General features: G+C 51.7%; 1 protein-coding gene across 1 annotated transcript in view; it reads right to left on the bottom strand.

Moving 5' to 3' along the window:
* IQSEC2 (IQ motif and Sec7 domain ArfGEF 2) overlaps window positions 1–23943 on the bottom strand; it is a 161892-nt gene that overhangs the window by 130558 nt on the left and 7391 nt on the right. The window contains exon 2 of the mRNA XM_077329741.1: window positions 4878–4907. The gene's annotated coding sequence lies outside the window, so the exon portion shown is untranslated. The remainder of the gene's footprint in view (window positions 1–4877; window positions 4908–23943) is intronic.

Raw genomic sequence — 23943 nt, 5'->3', positions numbered from 1 at the left:
ACCACAGCACTGATAAAACTGTTCTGACCGGGCAGTGATATCAGCGCTCTCTCAGCCTCACCCACCCCACAGGGTGTCTGTTGTGGGGAGAGGAAAGGGAAGGCGACTGTAAGCCGCTCTGAGCCTCCTTCGGGTAGGGAAAAGCGGCATATAAGAACCAACTCTTCTTCTTCTTCTTCTTCTTCTTCTTCTAGCGCAAGGGGTTGGACTAGATGACCCATGAGGTCCCTTCCAACCCCATTATTCTATGATTCTATTCTACCTTCCAAAGCTGCCAGTTTGGTGTAGTGGTTAGGAGTGCGGACTTCTAATCTGGCATGCCAGGTTCGATTCTGCGCTCCCCCACATACAGCCAGCTGGGTGACCTTGGGCTCGCCACAGCACTGATAAAACTGTTTTGACCGGGCAGTGATATCAGGGCTCTCTCAGCCTCACCCACCTCACAGGGTGTCTGTTGTGGGGAGAGGAAAGGGAAAGCGACTGTAAGCCGCTCTGAGCCTCCTTCGGGTAGGGAAAAGCGGCATATAAGAACCTTCTCCTTCTCCTTCTCCTTCTTCTAGCGCAGAGGGTTGGACTAGATGACCCATGAGGCCCCTTCCATGATTCTATGATTCTATTCTACCTTCCAAAGCTGCCAGGACAATTCATCTCCAGCATCTGGAGACCTGTTGCAGTGCCAGGAGATCTTTAGGCCCATCCGGAGCTCGGCAGCTTTTGAAACAGAGGTAAACGCCTCAAATCACCAAGCCATCTATCCCCTGTCCCCATCTCTGCCCCACACCTCAATAGAGGCTTGCCCCACCCCGTGATGGAGAGAGAAACATGCACGCCCAGCTCGGTTGCCGCGTGGTTCTGTTAACAGAAACCCAGAGTCCCAAATCCCTGCCTCCGTGTTAATCCGCAAGGGTTTGTTCCCTTGCCTAAGCCGGGAACAGAAAGAAATCTATTCCCCGGCTAATCAGAAAGATAATTACAGCTCTTACGAACACACGGCGTACTTCCCCTCTCGGCTCTGCAGATATTGCATTTACAGAGATACAGACATCATGGCACTTCCCTCTCCCCCACAAGAAAGCGGCTGAAAGTCAAGCCACTGAGCCATTAATGGGATTGGTTGGTCAAACGCGTGGAGATCCCAGACAGGCAGGGAGCCCGGATCCTGGGAGGGAGCCTGCAGAGATATACGATGAAGGTCACCCCGTGTCCTAAACATCTTACACTCTAGCTCAGGGGTAGTCAAACTGCGGCCCTCCAGATGTCCATGGACTACAATTCCCAGAAGCCCCTGCCAGCGAATGCTGGCAGGGGCTTCTGGGAATTGTAGTCCATGGACATCTGGAGGGCCGCAGTTTGACTACCCCTGGAGAAAGGATTCCCTCCCCCCCCCTCAGGAGTCACAGATCAATTAAGTTATCTGCAATTAAGTTATCTGAATGCTGGAAGACCCATTAGCTTCGACGCTGGTAGCTCAAAATACAGAACGGCTCACAAAACCCAGCCCCTGAAATTGTCACCTTTGTGCGAAGCTCCACCTGCAAACCCCCCTTTCAACCCACCCACCCACCCACCCCCGGGAATATGCTCTTTTCTTATCAGCTTTAGCTGACACAAAACCGCCCTTACGGAACCAACCCGCAGCTGGGGAAATATAGACATAATCCAAAAGCCACAGGGATAAAGTCGCCCATACCGAGCCCTGTGTTCAGGGCATAAAAGGATTCTGTGTCATTGGAAGCGCAAACAATGGAGCAAAGATTAAACACTGCCGTGTGGGATGCCTATGGACAGTGGCGGTCCTGTTCTTCATACCTTGCCTCCCCCCTCTCCCGCCGCCATCTTGGGCTGCGGGACTTGACAGATGCAGTGGTAACCTTGGCCTGCCCTTTACAGAGCTCCCTGATCCTCCAGGCCTTCCTGTCCTCTACCATTCCCCGGAGTCCATTTAAGTTTGCCCCGACTGCTTCAGTGACTCCATCCAGCCACCTCATTCTCTGTCGTCCCCTTCTTCTTTTGCCCTCGATCGCTCCCAGCATTAGGCTCTTCTCCAGGGAGTCCTTCCTTCTCATGAGGTGGCCAAAGTATTTGAGTTTCATCTTCAGGATCTGGCCTTCTAAGGAGCAGTCAGGGCTGATCTCCTCCAGGACTGACCGGTTTGTTCGCCTTGCAGTCCAAGGGACTCGCAAGAGTCTTCTCCAGCACCAGAGTTCAAAAGCCTCAATTCTTTGACGCTCGGCCTTCCTTATGGTCCAACTTTCGCAGCCATACACTGCAACTGGGAAGACCATAGCCTTGACTAAACGCACTTTTGTTGGCAGGGTGATGTCTCTGCTTTTTAGGATGCCGTCTAGATTTGCCATAGCTTTCCTCCCCAGGAGCAAGCGTCCTTTAATTTCTTTGTTGCAGTCCCCATCTGCAGTGATCTTGGAGCTCAGGAAAATAAAACCTGTCACTATCTCCATTTCTTCCCCATCTTATAGCAGCTTACCCAGGGCCAAATTAGGAGCTACTCTGTCCTGGGAAATGCCACAGTACTTTGGATATACCGACTCCGCATCAGACTTGGCTGGAGGATTGTCAGGATCAGGGTCCCCCACAACCACAAATCCTATTTTGTGATCTTGGAACTTTTTACCTCAGAAAAGTGTCGTGGAGGATTTTACCTCAGAAAAGTGACTGATTTCCTCAGGAGAAGGGTGGGGGGAGAAAGGTATTATAAGCAAATAAATAAAACAGCCTTGTGAAAAGGGCAGCTTTCCAGTGAGAAGCTTTGAACAGGAAACATGGAATGGGTGTTCCCTTAGCACAACTTTTTACCTCAGAAAAGCATCATGGAGGATTTTACCTAGGAAAAGTGATTGATTTCCTCAGAAGGGTGGGTGAGAAAGGTATTATAAGCAAATAAATAAAACAGCTTTGATTGTAAAAATGGCAGCTTTCCAGTGATAACAAGTGCAAAGCTTTGAACGAGAACAGGAAACATGGGATGGCTGTTCCCTTAGCACAACTTTTTACCTCAGAAATGTGTCATTGAGGATTTTACCTCAGAAAGGGGTTGTGGAGGATTTTACCTCAGAAAAATTATTGATTTCTTCAGGAGAAGGGTGGGGGAGAAAGGTATCATAAACAAATAATCAAACAGTGTTGATTGTCAAAATGGCAGATTTCCAGTGAGAACAAGTAAGACGCTTCGAATGGGAACAAGAAACATGGGCTGGGTGTTCCCTTAGCACAATGAGGCCCACTAACTCTTCTTTCTAATCCAGGACAGACTAGAACAAAAGTGTGGCCTTCCCATATTTATCAGCAATGACCCTCCACGCCACATTCATCACACCCCTTTTACCAAGGACTGGATTAGATTCGGCAGAAAATTCCCCTCTGCCTTATGAGCCACCCATCTTCCCGATCAACAGCCCCAACCCGGCACAATCGGTGACCCTACAAGACAAATTCTGCCCGTTGCTGGTCCACAGTTTTGGAGTATCTGCCGAGACCATGGACGGAACAGTGGCCTCACCGCAGAAACCAACCTCTTGTGCCCAACCTGGCATGCGCCTCTTTTAGCCCTGTCTCCTATGACTGATTCCATGCTCTGCCCAGGTCAGTCTGAAAGCCACAAGGGGAACATGGACCGGCAGAACAGAGTTCTGGCCAAACCACAAGGCCGAGCATCGGAGAAAGAGACGGCGTAGAGACAGCACCCAAAGCAGCTCTCGTTCTTCTCCCTTCCATAGTGGGAGCACCAGCGGTGATGGCGGAAAGAGTGTGGGGAAGAAAAAGGAAGAGCCACAAATTCCATGACCCCCACCATCCCCTGGCTCAGAGTCCACCCCATTGTCCTCCGTGTATCTATCAAGGCCTTCTAAACTGGTGATCTCTCAAGACCTTCTAAACTTCAGTTTGCATTCCTTGCATGAGAAAGAGAAGAAGAAGAGTTGGCTCTTATATGCCGCTTTTCCCTACCCGGAGGAGGCTCAAAGCGGCTTACAGTCGCCTTCCCTTCCTCTCCCCACAACAGACACCCTGTGGGGTGGGTGAGGCTGAGAGAGCCCTGATATCACTGCCCGGTCAGAGCAGTTTTATCAGTGCCGTGGCGAGCCCAAGGTCACCCAGCTGGTTGCATGTGGGGGAGCGGGGAATCAAACCCAATATGCCAGATTAGAAGTCCGCACTCCTAACCACTACACCAGACTGGCTGACGGTCAAGGACCCGGCAGGGCACGTTATGACGCCATTATTTCATGTTGGAGCGGTCATACACAGGGCCTCAGCTTGTGTCAAGGGACACGGTTGCTTCCTCTAAATTGCACACAATCCAATTTTTAGGTTCTTCTGCTTTCCCTCTCACTCCCACCACAAGAGTCACTCCTGTTTCAGAGACTAAGCCTGCAAAAAGGGACCCGGGGAACACGGTGGGGACCAGGGGGGAAATATGACTAATAATACAATATAATTACTATTACGAAAGCCCATTATCGACATGAAACATCACCCAGTTGTTGGATTAAGGCTGCAGGAACAACATGGAAACCAAAGGACATTTACGTAGCAAATCCCGCAACAGCTTTGGCTCTCTTTCCTGCCCGCAGCCCCCCCCCTCCAACCTCCCACCCCGTAGGCAATGCACTGCCACACTTCCAAAAACACTGCAAGCGCCATCCAAGAGACTTTTGGGGCACCACAACTTTCCTTTTAGAGCCCCAACGCAGAACACGGACCAAACCAGTCGGGAGGGTGCAAACTCCAGATGAGACCTGGGGTGGCAACCAACTGGGACGTGGGACACGGGTCAAAGGAGAGAGAATATCATGTCAAGAGAGGGAAGGAAGGGGGAGAAGACAGGAGAAGATTTTAAAAGAAAGAAAATGGAAACTGACCTGACAGATCTTGAATTTTCTCCATCCGACCTGCAAAGGAAAGAGACAAAACAGGTTGAACGGGATTCAAAATGTTTTTTCTGTGAAATTTATTTGTTCCATTTATACACTGCCCTACCAATATACCAGCTTACGGTGGTGTACGACATCAATAACACAAGAGTGGCCAAAGTGTGGGTCTCCAGACGTCCATGGACTACAATTCCCATCAGCCCCTGCCATGGGAATGGTAGTCCATGGACACGAGCAATTTAAAGGCATCTTTAACTAACAGCAACATCATCTCAATTACAATCTCTGGGCCCGTGAGAAGGTATCGGTTGAGGCCAGGAATGCAGCAGCCAATAGCCCCAAGGTGAAATAGCTCACGGGTGAAATATCCGCTGAAAAACTCAGAGAAGGTCCACCCACCCAAGGAATGGGAATCCCCTCAGAGTTACACAACTCTGTCAGATGGGCTGGCCTCATTGTGAAACGTTTGTTGTAATGTGTTATTTTAATGCTATTCATGATTGAATTTGATCGACCAGTGTGACAAGCCCTGAGTCCCATGGGAAGGGTGGGATATATATATAAAAAAAGTGGAAGCCTAGAATAATAGAGTTGGAAGGGACCTCCTGAGTCATCTAGTCCAACCCTCTGCACTGTGCAGGACATTCAGCACCCTAGCGCTGACCCTGTCACCTGCCACCCTCTTGAACCTCCACAGAACCAGCCTCTCGGTCAGAGGGCTCTCCAGCCTCTGTTTAGAAATCTCCAAAGAGGGAGAACCCGCCACCTCCCGAGGAAGCCTGTTTCACCGAGGAACCGCTCTGACTGTCAGGAACTTCTTCCGGAGGTTTAGATGGAATTTCTTTTGAATTAATTTCATCCCATTGGTTCTGGTCTGTCCCTCCGGGCAACAGAGAACAATTCTGCTCCACCCTCTCCATGGCAGCCTTTTAAATACTTGAAAATGGCTATCAGATCCCTTCTCAGTCGCCTCCTCTCCAGGCTAAACAGGCCAAGCTCCCCAAATGTATGTGTATCATTATTAAAGCCCCAGCCGGTGACTCCTGTAGCCTCATTCCAATTCCCAAAATTTCTTCCACAGCACAGAACTGGACATGAAGCGCGGATGACAGCATATTCCTCAGGGAGAGGAAGGGGGGGGTCAAAGGAGAACTGAATGTTTGCCCCATCCTCGAAGGTCCTTGCAAGGCCACAAGGAGTCAAGGAAAGGGCTGCTGGGAGAGCAACAGCCAAGAGAGAAGCACCCAGTCCCTGTGCAAGGGCCCTTCTCATCTGATGACCCTGCATTTGATACTTCAGCCTGAGCCACAAGTGGGGAGGGGGGGCATGTGTTGGGTCCAGCTGTGGGGGCTACATTGTAAGTTACCCAAACGGTGGTAGAAAGAGCCCTCAAGCCAAGCACCACTCCCAAGCAGGCTCGTGGTGGGTTACAAATGTCCAGTTAAAGCCCCACTGAAATGGACAGAAAAATACCAATGCAGTAAACCAGGGGTAGTCAAACTGCGGCCCTCCAGATGTCCATGGACTACAATTCCCAGGAGCCCCTGCCAGCATTTGCTGGCAGGGGCTCCTGGGAATTGTAGTCCATGGACATCTGGAGGGCCGCAGTTTGACTACCCCTGCAGTAAACCAACAGCCCAACAATGTGGCGGAGAAACCCCGCTCTATCCCCAACCCCTACCTCCAGTGCAGTGGTTCTCCACCTTCCTAATCCCACGACCCTTTAATACAGTCCCTCATGTTGGGGTTGACCCCCAACCATAAAATTATGCAAGGGTGCTTTCACAGAAATCAAACCAAAACTGACCAATGGCATCAAGATCCATGGTTCATGTTTGTATATAAATTGTTTTTCCCCCCCGGGGTTTCTCAGTTCCGTTCTGCCTCTTGTCCCACCATGCTGATCTCGCTCTTTTCCGCTGCTCCAGACAAACAAACGCTCTATCTCAATCTACCCCACAAGGCTATTGTGTGGATGGCGCCCCCACCCCCACCCTGGCCAAGCTGCTTACCCTGCCACGACCCCTGAGAAAAGGTCGTTGAACCCCCAAGGGGGTCCCGACCCCCAGGTTGAGAACCACTGTCATAGAGGGAGGAGGGAGGAGAGACAAGGTATAGTTGCAGCTTGACACCAGGGTCAACCCGGGTAGGGTTTTCAAGGAAAGAGATTATTTGTCGTCCTCTGACTCTGCAGAGAGACCCTGGACTTCCCCGGAGGTCTGAGAGGGTTTGCTCCCCAGGGCCCGGATCCTCCCCGTCACTCTCCTCTGCACCCTCTGCATTTTCCCCATGTCCTTTTTGAAGGGAGGCCTCCAGAACGGCACACATGACCCCAGGTTGTGGTGGAATGGACTTGACTGGGTTGCCAACCTCCAGATGGGGCCTGCGGATCTCCTGGTTTTACAGTTGAGCTCCAAATCACAGCAATCATTTGCTCGGGATAGATGGACACCGGGGGAGCCATGGCCCCCATCTTGGGGAACGGCCTGTCTGGGGGGAGTCAGGAAGACACCTGCTCCCCTGGCTTTCCACAAGCAATGCCAAACAAGGATTTTTCTATGGGTTTCTCTATGCAAGCGAACAGGTAGCACCGTCTGCATTCCTAATACACTCTGCTGTGTGTTGGAGCCCGTTGTGTAATTTTGCATCAGTTAATGTGTCATGTTAACACTTGTGCTTGGCTTCAGCTGGGTTCTTTTAGACTCCCCGCTGCTTTGGAAGCATAAATCCGATTTCACCATTGACTGAACGCCCCATCTTGTCAACCATACGGGCTCAGCTGGACGCCGTGGTTGAGAGTGGCAGCTTCTAATCCAGAGAGGCGGGTTTGATTCCCCGCTCCTCCACATGAAGCCAGCTGGGTGAAACCATGGGGAAGTCCTGCTAGAGCTGTTCTCGCACAGCAGTCCTGTCAGAGCTCTCGCAGCCCCACCTGCCTCATAGGGTGTCTGTTGTGGGGCCGCTTTGAGACTCCTTCGGGGAGAGAAAAGCGGCATCTAAGAACCAACTCTTCTTCTTCTTCAGTAATCTCAGGGCCCTCTCAGCCCCCCCTCCCTCACAGGGTGTCTGTTGTGGGGAGAGGAAAGGGAATGCGATTGGAAGCCCCTTTGAGACTCCTTCGGGTAGAGAAAAGTGGCATATAAGAACCAACCCTTCTTCTTCTTCTTCAGTAATCTCAGGGCTCTCTCAGCCTCCCCTCCCTCACAGGGTGTCTGTTGTGGGGAGAGGAAAGGGAAGGGGATTGGAAGCCCCTTTGAGACTCCTTCGGGTAGAGAAAAGTGGCATATAAGAACCAACTCTTCTTCTTCTTCTTCTAATCTCAGGGCTCTCTCAGCCTCCCCTCCCTCACAGGGTGTCTGTTGTGGGGAGAGGAAACGGAAGGCGATTGGAAGCCACTTTGAGACTCCTTCGGGTAGAGAAAAGCGGCATATAAGAAGCAACTCTTCTTCTTCAGTAATCTCAGGGCTCACCTCCCTAGGGTTGTGAAAAGCGGGGTATAAAAACCAACTCTTCTTCTTCACTCTGTGTAATCCACTTTGACTCCCAGGGAGAAAGGCAGACTATTAAATAAATTAAAATGAGGTTCTTCCTCTTCTCAGATTTCATCCCCAACTTTTCAAGAATGTCCCAAAGCAGGGTTGGCAACAATTCATCTACGCAACAAAGCAGGGCATGATTGGCCATCCAGCACCCACACCCACATCCGCACATACAATGATCAGCCAGGGCTCTGATCCTCAGAATCCTGGAATTAGAGGAAGGACAAACCAGGAAAAAGAATTCTTGCTTGAAACCAGACTTTGGGGGATTTTTCACAGACACACACACACCGCAGACCATGGCAGCGTGTGCAAAATCCAGGCCCCGGGTGTCTCCGGCAGTGGGAAGGGCCGTCAGGTGGCGGCTGACTTCTGATGACTCCTCAAGACGAGACACCAGCAGAGGCAGTTTGCCACTTCCTGACTCCATGTAGCCACACTGGACTTCCCTACTGGTCTCCCACACCCAAGGACTAACCAAAGCCAGTCCCAAAAGATTTGAAGGCATTGAGCCAACAGGGCAAGAGAGGAACAGAGGAGGCTGGTCATTGCCTGCCTCTGCACAGCAACCCAGCTGGTGGTCTCCCATCCAAGAACAACCCAGGGCGTTCTCTGCTTAGCTTCTGGGATCTGACAAGGTCTGGCTAGCCAGGGCCTTCCAGTTCGAGGCCTTGTTGAACCAGCCGGAGAATTTGGGAAGGATTTGGTTTTGTGATCCTGCACTGGCTGGCTCCCAGCAGTCCCTTCCAGTGGTGGCTTTTCAGCATCCCCCCGAGTTTGGAGACGTGCCAGAAAATCCCAGTTTGCTGACATAGAGACGCCGCCTGAAGGTCCCTGAAAGATCATCCGCTCCAGTCGGCCTGAGCATAACGCAGGGGTGTGTTGGGGAGGGGGCAGGGAGCTCATTCAGCCAACCCCGCACTGGCTGCAGCCGACTCAGAGCCTGAATTCAACCCTTCTGTGCTGCAGCTGCATTTGTTTCCCCCCCCCCCCCCGAACTGAACATGTTGCATTCTCCCAAGGGAGGACTGGTTGTGATCCGGTGGGGGAGGGCTTTTAGGGTATCCTGCAGGAGGCACAGAGGCGTATCCACGACAAATAGAGAACCGAAAGACGGACAGGATACTTGGTCAGAAGGAAGAAGAAGAAGAAGAGTTGGTTCTTATATGCCGCTTTTCTCTGCCCAAAGGAGTCTCAGAGCGGCTTCTATTTGCCTTCCCTTTCCTCTCCGCACAACAGACACCCTGTGAGGGAGGGGAGGCTGAGAGAGCCCTGAGATTACTGAAGAAGAAGAGTTGGTTCTTATACGCCGCTTTTCTCTACACCAGTGGTCCCCAACCTGCGGGCCGCAGCCCGGCGCCGGGCCGCAAAGGCCATGGCGCCGGGCCGCGGCTCCCTCTCCCCGCCCCCCCCCCACAGTAAAAAACTTCCCAGGCCGCAAGCTTGCGGCCCGGGAAGCTACTTACTGCGGGAGGGCGGGGAGAGGGAATCAGGGCCGGGCCGCGCCCATGCAGGCCGCGCCCACGCGGCCCGATCCGAGGGCACGGCCCGCGGTCGCGGCCTGCCGGTCCCCAGCCTAATAAAGGTTGGGGACCACTGCTCTACACAAAGGAGTCTCAAAGCAGCTTCCAGTCGCCTTCCCTTTCCTCTCCCCACAACAGACACCCTGTGAGGGAGGGGAGGCTGAGAGAGCCTTTAGATTACTGAAGAAGAAGAAGAAGAAGAAGAAGAAGAAGAAGAAGAAGAAGAAGAAGAAGAAGAAGAAGAAGAAGAAGGCTTAAGGGGGTGGCAGGTTACAGTGGAAGAGCAATAGGGTTGTGAGTGTCCTGCATAGTGCAGGGGGCTGGACTAGATGACCCATGAGGTCCCTTCCAACTCTATTATTTTATTCTAAGATTCTAAGAGTTGGTTCTTATATGCTGCTTTCTTCAACCTGAAGGAGTCTCAAAGTGGGTTCCAATCGCCTTCCCTTTCCTCTCCCCACAACATTCACCCTGTGGGTGGGTGAGGCTGAGAGAGCCCTGATAATCCTGCTCGGTCAGAACAGCTTTATCAGTGCTGTGACTGGCCCAAGGTCACCCAGCTGGCTGCATGTGGGGGAGGAGCAGGGAATCGAACCCGGCTCACCAGATTAGAAGTCCGCACTCCTAACCACTACACCAAGCTGTCTCTCCTTGGGTTGCCAGCCTCCAGGTAGGGCCTGTAGATTTCCTGAAATTTCAACCGATCTCCTGGCAATCAAGGTGAGTTCCCCCGGAGACAAATGGCTGCTCCGGACGGTGGATCCCATTTTGTTACATCCCACTGAGGTCGTGCCCCTCCCGGAAACTCCTCCTCTCCAGGTTCCGCCCCTTAATCTCCAGGAATTTCCAAACCCAAGAGGAGGGAACCCAAATAACAAACAAGGGTCTTTGGGAATCCATGCAGCGGTCTGGAACTTCACGCACCCTTTCTGCTGAAGCACAGGACAAACGTTTGACAGGTGAGACCAAAACATCAGACCTATGCTCGCCAGGTGACTCCATACCTTCCAGCTTCCTTTCCTGTTCTCTCCCGTCCCATCTCTTGTATGCTCGGCCCTAGATCTGAAGGCAGACTCCAGGGTCCTGATCCAGGTAACGCAGGGCTGTGGACTTCTGAGTCCCTGAGCAGCTCTCCTTCTGCCTGCTCTGAGGCTGGCAGCCAGCAACAGATGGTCCCGCCACTGACTGCCAGGCTAGCGGGCATGTGCTAAGAAGCTGGGAGGCGCATTGAGGATTTCTTCCCTGCCTCTTGAGCACCTGTTCCCAGGAAAACAGCCTGCTGTCCTCCTTCCGCTACAGCCAAACAGGCAGCGGGAGCAGCTAGGCAGGTTCCCTCCTGACCTGGACGTGTGCATGGCCAAGGGCTGACCCCAGATAACCTCTCTACCTTTTCTTTTCACAATCAGCTGTTTTCCGGATTTGGGCCCACAGGGCAGAGCAGTGTGACCAAAACAAAGGGGGAGAAACAACCTTATGGTGGAGGAAGGTAACCAACAGGGGAGGAGGTTAATCAAAAGGTTGGGGGGGAGGAAACCCAAAAATATAGCAAGGTGCACAGTGTTAATTCGGAATTTTATTAACTTCCAAGGTTTGGAATCTTTTCTTGCTTTAATCTTGGTATATCTAGTGTATTTGTATTTTAATGTGCGTTCTGATCTAATACCGTATTAATAAACCGATTCTGATTCAGTGTTAATATACAAAATACACCAGTGCACTGCAGTGGAGAATTGGGTTTGATTCCCCTCCCTCCCCATGCAGCCAGTTGAGTGACCCTGGGCTAGTCACAGTTTTCTTCTCGCTGAGCAGTTCTCTTAGAGCTCTCTCAGCCCCACCTCCCTCACAGGGTGCCAGTTGCAGGGAGAGGAAGGGGAAGGGTAGTGAAAATCAGGGTATAAAAAACCAGCTCTTCTAATATATGAATTCATGATATACTCAAAGATGGCTGAAATATCATTTCAAAAAACCACACCCCTAAATGCCTAAATATATAAGTACCGGTTGAAAGGTACAAATGATGTCCAGACACAAGAACCAAATGTGTTTCAGCTCAAAGCCTTCCTCAGCAGTAGAATTCGAACTAAGCGCTCCATAACGTAAACAAAAATACATATTAAAACTGATAGTATACAGAATGGATCTACATTCGGACTCTTCGGACCAGCATGGCCATTTGCTGGATCTATCCCCAGGGGATCTGCTCTCAATTCTGTTGCAGAGACCAAAACGTTGACATCAATGATTACAGTAAGAAAGCTCCTTAGAAGGCCAGATCCTGAAGGTGAAACTCAAATACTTTGGCCCCCTCATGAGAAGGAAGGAAGGACTCCCTGGAGAAGAGCCTAATGCAGGGAGCGATCGAGGGCAAAAGAAGAAGGGGACGACAGAGAATGAGGTGGATGGATGGAGTCACTGAAGCAGTAGGTGCAAACTTAAATGGACTCTGGGGAATGGGAGAGGACAGGAAGGCCTGGAGGATCATTGTCCAGGGGGCACGATGGGTCGGACTAACTTCGCAACTAACAACAACAAAGAAAATCCAAGCATTTGTGGGGGGGGGGGGTCCAAGCACCCTGTGAAGGAGATAGGCAGGAATCATTTCAGACTCAGGGACGGTGGGAGAGGGTAAAGTTTGTAGGTGATAATTTACATTCACAGATGCAAATTTACACAGATTCAAGCCCAGCAGCAATTTAGTGATCCACAACATTTTCAGGGTATGAAAATTTTCAAGTGTCAAATGTCCCTTCATGGGATATGGTTTGATAACGGTGCATCTTCGCAAAATCTTGCTCGTTTCCAGTGTGCTATTAGATTCAAATATTTCTACTGCAGGCCAACACAACACCTTTCTGAAACTATGGCAGAAAAAGCTGCTCTTAGGCTTAATTTCAGGTGGGGGGCTGTGTGGGTCTGCAATCAAAGAGCGATATTTGAGTCCAGTTCCAACATAAAGACCTGCATGATTTCCAAGGTATAAGCTGTCATCAGGGCTGTGACTAGCCCAAGGTCACCCAGCTGGCTGCTTGTGGGGGAGGAGCGGGGAATCAAACCCAGCTCGCCAGAAGTTCACACTCCTAACCACGACACCAAGCTGGCAGCTTCCAGCATTTCTTGTTGCGCCTGAGCTAGTTCGCCTAGTGTGTGAACAGCGACAAACCAGTAGGCTTCTTAAAAATCTCAAAAAACAACAGGCCCCAGGAGAGAAAGCTGCAAGGCAGGCTCCATCGGAACGAGAAACCTCATTGGCGCCCCACAAGCCCCGCAACGCATCACGAGGAAAAGCCACCAACTGGGAAACAGGGATATTTTAACGGGGATTTTATTGGGGTTTTATTGCTTTAGAATTCTTTGTGTAAACCGCCGCGAGGCTATGGCAAGCGGCGGAATAGAAATCGAATAATAAATAAAATAAAATAAATAAACTACGATAGGAGAATCGCACGGTGCCTTTTAATGGCTAAGTGTTCCCATTCTCCCAATGCATTCTTGCGTAGGGCCACAGGGAGATTCTAAGGCACATGAGCGATTCGGAAACCAAAGCGGGACATTTCAGGCTATCGCATCTCTGCTGAGCTATAAGGCTGCCGTGGTGGGTTCCCAGCTCCAGTCACTGTGTCATTTCCTCTCCCTGAAAGGCCTCGCTGCCCCGGGGGCTGGCTCTGCCCACCGCACAGCAGCCCTCTCCTGCCGCGGCCCAGCGGCCCCCTGCCACAAATCAAACCGTGCTGTCCACGTCCGGGCCAGTCAGCCGGCTGCGATGAAGCTGCACCCTGATTGGAAATGACAGCACAAACTCACAGCGACTGTGCAGGAGCCGCAGGAAGAGAAGGTTGCGACCGACTTCCAGGACGGGGTCCCAAAAACTGGCCAACGGGTGAGTGTGCGGGGTGAGGGGGGCTTGGGGGTAGCGGGAGGATCCTGGCAGCCGTTCGGCATTCTTAAGGGACTTTAAGATGTCGCATCGGACTTGAGAGCCAAGCAGTGTGATGCAGTGGTTAAGAGTCCTAAGAACTCTGGATCAGGCCAGTGGCTCATCCGGTCTGTGTCACACAGTGGCCAAAATTTAAGAGCCACCAGTGGGACAAGAACTCTGGAAGCCCTCCAACCGTTGCCCCCCCAAGCACCAAGGAGACAGAGCATCCCTGCCCCAGACATAAGAAGTCATGTTGGATCAAGCCAGGGGGCCCTCCAGGCCAACTCTCTGTGACACACAGTGGCCAAAACCCAGGGGCCACCAGGAGGTCCACCAGTGGGACCAGAACTGCAGAAGCCCTCCCACTGTGCCCCCCCCCAAGCACCAAGAAAGACAGAGAATCTCTGTCCCAGACATAAGAAACATAAGAGAAGCCCTGCTGGATCAGGCCAATGGTCCACCCAGTCCAACACAGTGGCCAAAAACCAGAGGCCGTCAGGAGGTCCCGCAGCAGGGCCAGAACTCCAGAAGCCCTCCCACTGTTGCCCCCCAAGAATCAAGAAACATCGCTACCCCAGACATAAAAACATCATAGATGCTATGTTGGATCAGGCCAATGGTCCACCCAGTCCAACATGCTGTTACATGCAATGGCCAAAACACAGCGGACATCAGAAGGTCCAGAACCTCAAGAGTCCTCCCACTGTTGCCGCTCCAAAGACAAAGTAGAGCATACCTGCCCAAGACAGGGTATTCCATCTCTACCTGGTTCAATCCTGACTTTTGCCATGGAGGCCCAGGTTCAAATCCTGACTTTTGCCATGGAAGCCTGCAGGGTGCCCTTGCGCTACTCACACACTCCCAGACTAACCTACCTATCAGGGTGGCTGTGAAGATAAGACAGAGGAGAGGAAAACAGTATCAGCCACTTTGTGTCCCTACTGGGCACAGTTCAAATTACTAACATAAATAGTAATCTCAGAGTCCGTGGCCTGAGGACACCTTTGTCAATAAACTGTGGCGTTACCATTCAGGAGTCAAAACATAACACTGGCCACAGACACACACACACACACACACACACACACACACAGAGAGAGAGAGATCAACAAGGTCCCTTTGCTGTAGCCGATGAAGGGAAACACAAATACATGAAGCTGAACCACATTCTGCCTGCCAAGCAGAGGCTCTGCCACTGAGCCAGGGTCTCAGGCCAAGGTCTTCCCCATCCCCTCCTGCCTGGTCCTTCTAGCTGGAGATGCCGGGGATTGAACCTGGGACCTTCTGCCTGCCAAGCAGAGGCTCTGCCACTGAGCCAGGGTCTCAGGCCAAGGTCTTTCCCATCCCCTCCTGCCTGGTCCTGTTAACTGGAGATGCCGGGGATTGAACCTGGGACCTTCTGCCTGCCAAGCAGAGGCTCTGCCACTGAGCCAGGGTCTCAGGCCAAGGTCTTTCCCATCCCCTCCTGCCTGGTCCTGTTAACTGGAGATGCCGGGGATTGAACCTGGGACCTTCTGCCTGCCAAGCAGAGGCTCTGCCACTGAGCCAGGGTCTCAGGCCAAGGTCTTTCCCATCCCCTCCTGCCTGGTCCTGTTAACTGGAGATGCCGGGGATTGAACCTGGGACCTTCTGCCTGCCAAGCAGAGGCTCTGCCACTGAGCCAGGGTCTCAGGCCAAGGTCTTCCCCATCCCCTCCTGCCTGGTCCTGTTAACTGGAGATGCCGGGGATTGAACCTGGGACCTTCTGCCTGCCAAGCAGAGGCTCTGCCACTGAGCCAGGGTCTCAGGCCAAGGTCTTTCCCATCCCCTCCTGCCTGGTCCTTCTAACTGGAGATGCTGGGGATTGAACCTGGGACCTTCTGCCTGCCAAGCAGAAGCTCTGGCACTAAGCCACAGCCCTCCTCTAAGAGAGCTAGCCAACACAGCCGCCCTCCTGAAACCACCCCTCTAATGAAGCTAAGAAATCCCAACTCAACAGGGTGAGACCTTCACAATCACACAAGAGGAATGATATCTTCTAATTCACACATTTTAACCCTCTTCTCTTGAATGTGCAATCACAGAGGTTGAATGTTAATGATCGCTCTCTAAACACCGAGGATCCCAAGAGACCTTTGGAAACACATCAGCTGCCAATGGATCTCATCTCATCTACAATTCACCTTCTTAGTGAGCGAGATCGATAGGACAGGCCAGCTTCCACAGAGCCCTGGCATGGATTCTGCACACAAAAGGTAATGCACTTTCAATGCACTTTAGAAGTAGATTTTCCTGTTCCGCACAGGAAAACCCAGCTGCCAAAGCACAATGAAAGTGCATTATCCTATGTGTGCGGAATGGTCCCAATCTTGTCCAGTCTCTGAAGCTAAGAAGGGGCAACCCTGGTTAGCACTTAGATGGGAGACGAACCAGAAAGCTCAGGGTCTCTACACATAGGCAGGCAATGGCAAAACACCTCTGAACATCCCTTGCGCTGACCTGGAGGGACCAGGATGGCCCGATCTCATCAGACCTCAGAAGCTAAGCAGCTAAGAAGCTAAGTCCTCATTAGTATTTGGATGGGAGACCCCAGAGCCCAGGGTTGCTCTGCAGAGGCAACCCCCATGGCAACCCCCCTCTGTCAGCTGTGAGTTGACAGCATTTCCCATCACTGCCAATTATCTGGTAGGCCATAAGCAACACAGCAACCATGTCTGGATCTGCTATAATCCAACATGTCACCCTCCCCCACAAAACAATTGTGTTCTTCAACCCGCAACCTGCTTGTGGTGCCTCCCCCCCCCCTTGTTTGCTTGACATCTACAAGGATGAAGCGTTCTTTGTGGTGGCTCCAGGTTTCAGTTGGTTCACAGGCCAGGTGAGACAAGTTCTGCAGGACCCACAAAGAAGAGCTCGCCTGTTTAGGTTTCCATCAGCTGGGTCTGTTTACGCAGGCTGCCTTTTAGATTTATTTTGTATTATATGTTTTTAGTTGACGTCTGTTAATAGTTTAGCTGTTGTTAGCTACTTGAAGACAGCTTGGCCATGAGAGGTGAAGGAGGAGGAGAGGGAGGGAGGGAGGGAGGGAGGGAGGGAGGGGAGGAGGAAGAAGAAGAAGAGGGGAGGAGGAGGAAGGAGAAGAAGACGACGAAGATGAAGAAAAAGGAGGAGGAGGAGAAGACGGATGAGGAGGAGATGGAGGAGAAGGAGGAGACGAAGAAGAAGACGACAAAGAAGACGACAAAGAAGAAGAAGAAGAAGAAGAAGAAGAAGAAGAAGAAGAAGAAGAAGAAGAAGAAGAAGAAGAAGAAGAAGAAGAAGAAGAAATCTGATCTTCCGCTCTGCTTTGACAGGAGAAGCCTAACTGGTGTATCAAGAATGCAGAGCAAAGACCAAGGAAAGTCTTTCCTTGGAGAGAGATTCCCTCATCTTACTCTGCTCTTGTCCCTTGCTAAGTGGTTCTTCCTGGCTACCGCAACTGCTCCTCCGCCCAAAATCAATGGCGCATCAAATCCGAAGCCTTCTCCAATATCCATTAAGTGCCGTCATCTTAACCGCTGGCCAAGAGGGACCTGCTGTCTACCACTTCCCCACTTATTGATGCTTAGATTGTGCGGCCTGTTTCGGATGCACATTTCCTCAGGAAATCGTTTGGGGCTCTTAGCGCCTTGGAAATGTAAGTAATTCAATGACCCTGGAAATCTCAGAAGGGAAGTGACATCACCAGAAGGGAAATGACCTCACCAGTAAATAACCACTGATACAGCTTCTCCCCGTCCCCAACCAAAAAATGGAGGGGAAAAGTGAGGAAATTGATTTTACTCTTTGGAGCATCATTTAGATGTCCTAGTTCCATTGTATACGGCACTGGTCAGACCACACCTGGAGTACTGTGTGCAGTTCTGGAGGCCTCACTTCATGAAGGACGTAGATAAAATTGAAAGGGTACAGAGGAGAGCGACGAAGATGATCTGGGGCCAAGGGACCAAGCCCTATGAAGATAGGTTGAGGGACTTGGGAATGTTCAGCCTGGAGAAAAGGAGGCTGAGAGGGGACATGATAGCCCTCTTTAAGTATTTGAAAGGTTGTCACTTGGAGGAGGGCAGGATGCTGTTTCCGTTGGCTGCAGAGGAAAGGACACGCAGTAATGGGTTTAAACTACAAGTACAACAATATAGGCTAGATATCAGGAAAATAATTTTCACCGTCAGAGTAATTCAGCAGTGGAATAGGCTGCCTAAGGAGGTGGTGAGCTCCCCCTTACTGGAAGTCTTCAAGCAAAGGTTGGATACACACTTTTCTTGGATGCTTTAGGATGCTTTGGGCTGATCCTGCGTAGAGCAGGGGGTTGGACTAGATGGCCTGCATGGCCCCTTCCAACTCTATGATTCTGTGATTTATGTCTCTGACCACACTGATCCAAGTATTTATTTTTCCAACCTGAACCTTGTACCTCACCAGTCAAAGAAACTCTCGGATGAAACCAAAGCTGAGTTCAGATAGCTGACATTAATTACCTGTTATTTTCTAAGTCAAACCATGATGGTTTCTAATCAAATTATGTCATTGTCCTTCATGCCTGATTTCTAAATTCTAAAGGTGCCTTCCCTGCAAGACCACCCCTGAAACGATGTTTTTGAGATCTGGGGTCTGAAGGATCACCATTGTTCGTGTGAAAAGATTTCCCCGCATACAGAAATCTAACACCTCAAGGACAAAGGTGGACTAGAGTCCCTTTCCCTAGCATAGCAATGTTCTAGGCGCAGGACGAGTATTCTGGTTTTCTGAACATATTCACCCGCATGAGCACCAGCATGTTGAATTGGTACAGACCCGACACTGGTTTGCCACCTCCATGAGAACGAAGGAAGGATGAGATAGACACAGACTAACTTACAGTTCTTATCCTGACCTTCCTCTCATGACTCTCTGTCTGTGACTCGCCCTTCCTCGTTTTTCTTCTCAACAGCCCTGCGAGGTTGGTTAGGCGGAGAGGGAGTGACTGGCCTGAGGTCATCCAGTGGACTTAATAGCTCAGTAGTCTCAAACCAAGCTCCAAAGACAATGTTATGTTGGCTCTGGTAGGCTCATGATGGCAATTCCGGATTGTCTGAATTTCCAGCCCGGTGGCACACTTAGGAGCTGCCTTATGATGAATGAGGTTCAGTATTGTCTGCTCAGACTGGTAGCTCTTCTCCAAGGTCTTAGACAGACGTCTTTCCCATCCCCTCCTGCCTGGTCCCTTTAACTGGAGATGCCACTGGAGATCGAACCTGGGACCTCCTGCCTGCCAAGCAGAGGCTCTGCCACTGGGCCAGGGTCTCAGGCCAAGGTCTTTCCCATCCCCTCCTGCCTGGTCCTTCTAACTGGAGATGCCGGGGATTGAACCTGGAACCTTCTGCCTGCCCAGCAGAGGCTCTGCCACTGAGCCAGGGTCTCAGGCCAAGGTCTCTCCCATCCCCTCCTGCCTGGTCCTTCTAACTGGAAATGCTGCTGGGTATTGAACCTGGGACCTTCTGCCTGCCAAGCAGAGGCTCTGCCACTGAGCCAGGGTCTCAGGCCAAGGTCTTTCCCATCCCCTCCTGCCTGGTCCTTCTAACTGGAGATGCCGGGGATCGAACCTGGGACCTCCTGCCTGCCAAGCAGAGGCTCTGCCACTGGGCCGGGGTCTCAGGCCAAGGTCTTCCCCATTCCCTCCTGCCTGGTTCTTCTAACTGGAGATGCTACCGGGGATCGAACCTGGGACCTCTGGTCTGCCAAGCAGAGGCTCTGCCACTGGGCCAGGGTCTCAGGCCAAGGTCTTTCCCATCCCCTCCTGCCTGGTCCTTCTAACTGGAGATGCCGGGGATTGAACCTGGGACCTTCTGCCTGCCAAGCAGAGGCTCTGCCACTGAGCCAGGGTCTCAGGCCAAGGTCTTTCCCATCCCCTCCTGCCTGGTCATTTCCACTGGAGATGCCGGGGATCGAACCTGGGACCTCCTGCCTGCCAAGCAGAGGCTCTGCCACTGGGCCGGGATCTCAGGCCAAGGTCTTCCCCATTCCCTCCTGCCTGGTCCTTCTAACTGGAGATGCCGGGGATTGAACCTGGGACCTCCTGCCTGCCAAGCAGAGGCTCTGCCACTGGGCCGGGGTCTCAGGCCAAGGTCTTTCCCATCCCCTCCTGCCTGGTCCTTTCCACTGGAGATGCTGGAGTTTGAACCTGGGACCATGACCCCCCTCGCCAAAAGATCCTACATGACTACATGCAGCTGCCTTATGCTGAATCGCTCCCTTGGTCTTTCAAGGTCAAGATCTTTTACTCAGACTGGCATCACCTCTCCGGGGTCTCAGGTGACGTCTTTCACATGCTCCTTTAGCTAGAGGTGCCAGGGATTGAACCCGGGACCTTCGGCACGCCAAGCCGATGCTCTGCCCATGAGCCACAGCCCTCCCTCGGTAGCACTGCTCAAGCGGAAAGCTCTGGCGTGCTTATAATTAGCTAGTCTTGGATTAAGCCCACCCCATGCCCCGAAATATGACTGCCACCAGTGGAAAAGGCTTGCTTCCTACAAAGCGTTTTAGGGGTGCACACACCAATATGTTTATCGTATGCCACCAAAATTACAACTCCTGACAGTGTCGTTAGCTGTGATCAGGAATGTCTGCGAGAGAGCCGTTATCAGCAGGAGGTACCGTTCGGGTTATTGATCAGTTAAAGGTTTCATAACTTCAGCGCGCCTGGCTTTGCTTCAGTTGATTAAAAACATTTATGTACTTTAAGATCGGAACAGCGGGGCCCTTCCAAGCATTGAGAACGGCTGTCTGGGGTACGGAAGAGCTTACAGCCAAACAAACAGCCTTGTTAACTCATCCCAAGGCGAGTTAGACGGGATCCTGAAAGAGATGGTAAATGTGAATGCGGACCAGACCAACTCAGAATGGGGGTCCGGGACTCACGTTATGGAATAGACCTTTCGACAAAACTGTAAGACTTCCACAGAGACAGAGAGAGGTCAAGAAGAAGGATTCCAACCGAGTTTTTATCATTTTGGCATTAAGGGAAAGGGTGTTTTTTAAATACAGAGGAGCACTTAATGAACTCATTCCCTCTTAGTAGTAGCAGTGGAACAGTCCAGAGACAAATTCAGCACCTGGATCAAAACCAGGCCTTAGAATTCTGTATATATATATAGGATTTTTTATTGTGGTCTTCCAGCAAATACAGCCACAATGCAGAGAAAGGAAACCGTGCACGTTCATGGGTGGTCTCAGGAATGTATTTTCAGCTTTTATTAGCTGTCTTTCTGTTTTGTGGAGATCAAGGCAGATTACAAAACAAATACAACGATGCGGCTGATGATTAAAAGCCAGCTTGGTGTAGTGGTTAGGAGTGCGGACTTCTAACCTGGTGAGCTGGGTTCGATTCCCAGCCTCTCCCCCACATGCAGCCGGCTGGGTGACCTTGGGCTCACCACAGCACTGAGAAAACTGTTCTGACCGAGCAGGAATCTCAGGGCTCTTTCAGCCTCACCCACCCCACAGGGTGTCTGTTGTGGGGAGAGGAAAGGGACAGCAAATGGAAGTAGCTTTGAGACTCCTTCGGGTAGAGAAAAGCGGCATATAAGAACCAATTCTTCTTCACATCTCGCCCTTCTCAGGCTGCACTGTCCCCCACCCCAAAAAAAAATTTCTTCAGGTATTTCAGCCTCTCTGCCCTGTGGCTGGCCCCTGGGTGCCACGGGATGCTGGCCTAGGTGGACTCTTCCTGGTCTGACCCAGCAAGGCTCTTCTGAGGGTCTTCTCAGGGGAAGGCATCTAGGCCCTGTCCTCAGCCCTCCAGAGGAACTGATTGTGTGAGACAGGATGCTGGACCAGAAGGATCCAGCTGGGCTCCTCTGATGTTCTTACAAAGGCCTCGACAGCTCTGCCCTGGTGTTGGATCTCAAGAGGAACCGGTCGGCCACTGTGTGGGTCAGGATGCTGGACGAGATGTGCAGACCACTGGCCTGATCCAGCAAAGCGTTTCTGATATTCTTATCCCCTTCTGCCTCATCTTTTTAAAATGGACATGGTGGGGATTGAACCCGGGACCTTCTGCGCGCTGAGCATATGTCCGTTCTTCCACTTGGCTGCCACCCCTCCGTACAAACAACCTAACCTAAAAAAACCTCCTTCTCATTCCTCGCCTTTGAACAACTCGTCCCCTTCAAAGCACAGAGGAGAAAAAACAACCACTCAAGGTTTCATTTCCCCCCCTCTCCTTAAAGACATCAATCTTCCCCTAACCTAACTTGGGGGGGGGGGGAGATAGCCTGCTTTCCTAAGCACTATTAACGCCCCCAAATACCTGAAGCTTTCACCGGCTGGATGGAAATAAATCACAGGGTGGACCGAAATCTGCTGAATCATCTCTTCTCCCCTTAACAGCCTGGGGATAGGCTGCCTGGAAGAACATCTGCAGCTTAAGAGAGTCTGATTTCCTGCCCCAGGGTCTTCTGACCCTCGAGGGGCTCCTTCCCGGCCAGTTGGCCCTCTCTGATGCAGAAGGAGAGTGTGGTTTGGTGCAGAGCTGGTTCCTCCATGGAGCATATGCAGCATGTGCCATGGGCCCCGTGTTTCCACAGGCCTCGCATGGTGCCTTTCTCCCCATGGATCAAGGCAGGGGTAGTCAAACTGCGGCCCTCCAGATGTCCATGGACTACAATTCCCAGGAGTCCCTGCCAGCTTTCGCTGGCAGGGGCTCCTGGGAATTGTAGTCCATGGACATCTGGAGGGCCGCAGTTTGACTACCCCTGGATCAAGGTTATAGCCTCCCTCCTCTCCCCTTCCTCCTCCTGAAGGATACCCCGTCCATGGTGGGAGCCCTTCCACCCGCAGTCTGGCTGATTTCTTCTCTGCCAGGGCTCATAAATCCTGAAACTGGCTCTGGTGCTACCATTTGGCTTCAAAAAAAAAAGAAAATAACACTGGCTAACAGTTATTTGACAATCGTACGTTTTTGGGGGGTTCAGTTTCTGGTTTTGCTACACGGTTGTGCCCCAAATGCAGAAAGGCCATCGAAACCAGTGAATTGGGACCTTAATTGGGAACATAAAGAAGGACGTTGAGCTAGGAGTCACTCAAGATATAGGTTTGCCAACCCACAGATGGGGTCTGGAATTCTCTGGAGATTGCAGCCACACATTCTTGGAAATTCCTGGGGATTGGAGGGGGGGGTTGGATTTGAGGGGCATAAGCCACAGGATCCCCCCTCCAAAGCAGCCACTTTCTCCAGGAGAACGGATCTGTGGCGTCTGGAGGTGAGCTGTAATCCCAGGGGATCCCCAGGCCCCACCTGGAGGCTGGCATCCTTAGCAACACCACTAAACTTGTTCCAGTAGCAACCCTTCATGAAAACGCTGTTCATGATTGTGAGTAAAGGTGGGCCCGGGAAGGAAAGGTTCCTCGTCTTCGAACCAGAGGACAGTGTTTGGGGTTGGGGCAGGCAGCCTGAAAAACAAGGCTTTGCTCACTCAAGATGCAGCCTGAAAAACAAGGCTTTGCTCACTCAAGATGCAGCTTCAGGTTCCAGAGACAGCTGTCAGCACAGCTGCTGAGTAAGGTCCCAGGGGGTGCGGGATTGCTTTCCTGCAGAGAGCCACAACACGGGTCTCAATTACCTGCACAGCAATGCAACACACAGCCTGGTGTGTGTGTGTGTGTGAGAGAGAGAGAGGGGGGCAGAGAAAGCTGCCAATATGTGTTTAAAGTGTGTTACACCATCATGTGTTGAAAGGACCAGGAAGGAGGGGATGGGAAAGACCTTGACCTGAGACCCTGGCTCAGTGGCAGAGCCTCTGCTTGGCAGGCAGAAGGTCCCAGGTTCAATCCCCAGCATCTCCAGTTAGAAGGACCAGGCAGGAGGGGATGGGAAAGACCTTGACCTGAGACCCTGGCTCAGTGGCAGAGCCTCTGCTTGGCAGGCAGAAGGTCCCAGGTTCAATCCCCAGCATCTCCAGTTAAAAGGACCAGGCAGGAGGGGATGGAGAAGACCTTGGCCTGAGACCCTGGCTCAGTGGCAGAGCCTCTACTTGGCAGGCAGAAGGCCCCAGGTTCAATCCCTGGCATCTCCAGTCAGA

Source organism: Paroedura picta, chromosome 3 (genome assembly GCF_049243985.1).
Source record: "Paroedura picta isolate Pp20150507F chromosome 3, Ppicta_v3.0, whole genome shotgun sequence".
Classification (NCBI taxonomy): domain Eukaryota; kingdom Metazoa; phylum Chordata; class Lepidosauria; order Squamata; family Gekkonidae; genus Paroedura; species Paroedura picta.
The sequence above is the reverse complement of the archived record's forward strand: the minus strand, read 5'-3'. Positions and strand labels throughout refer to the sequence as shown.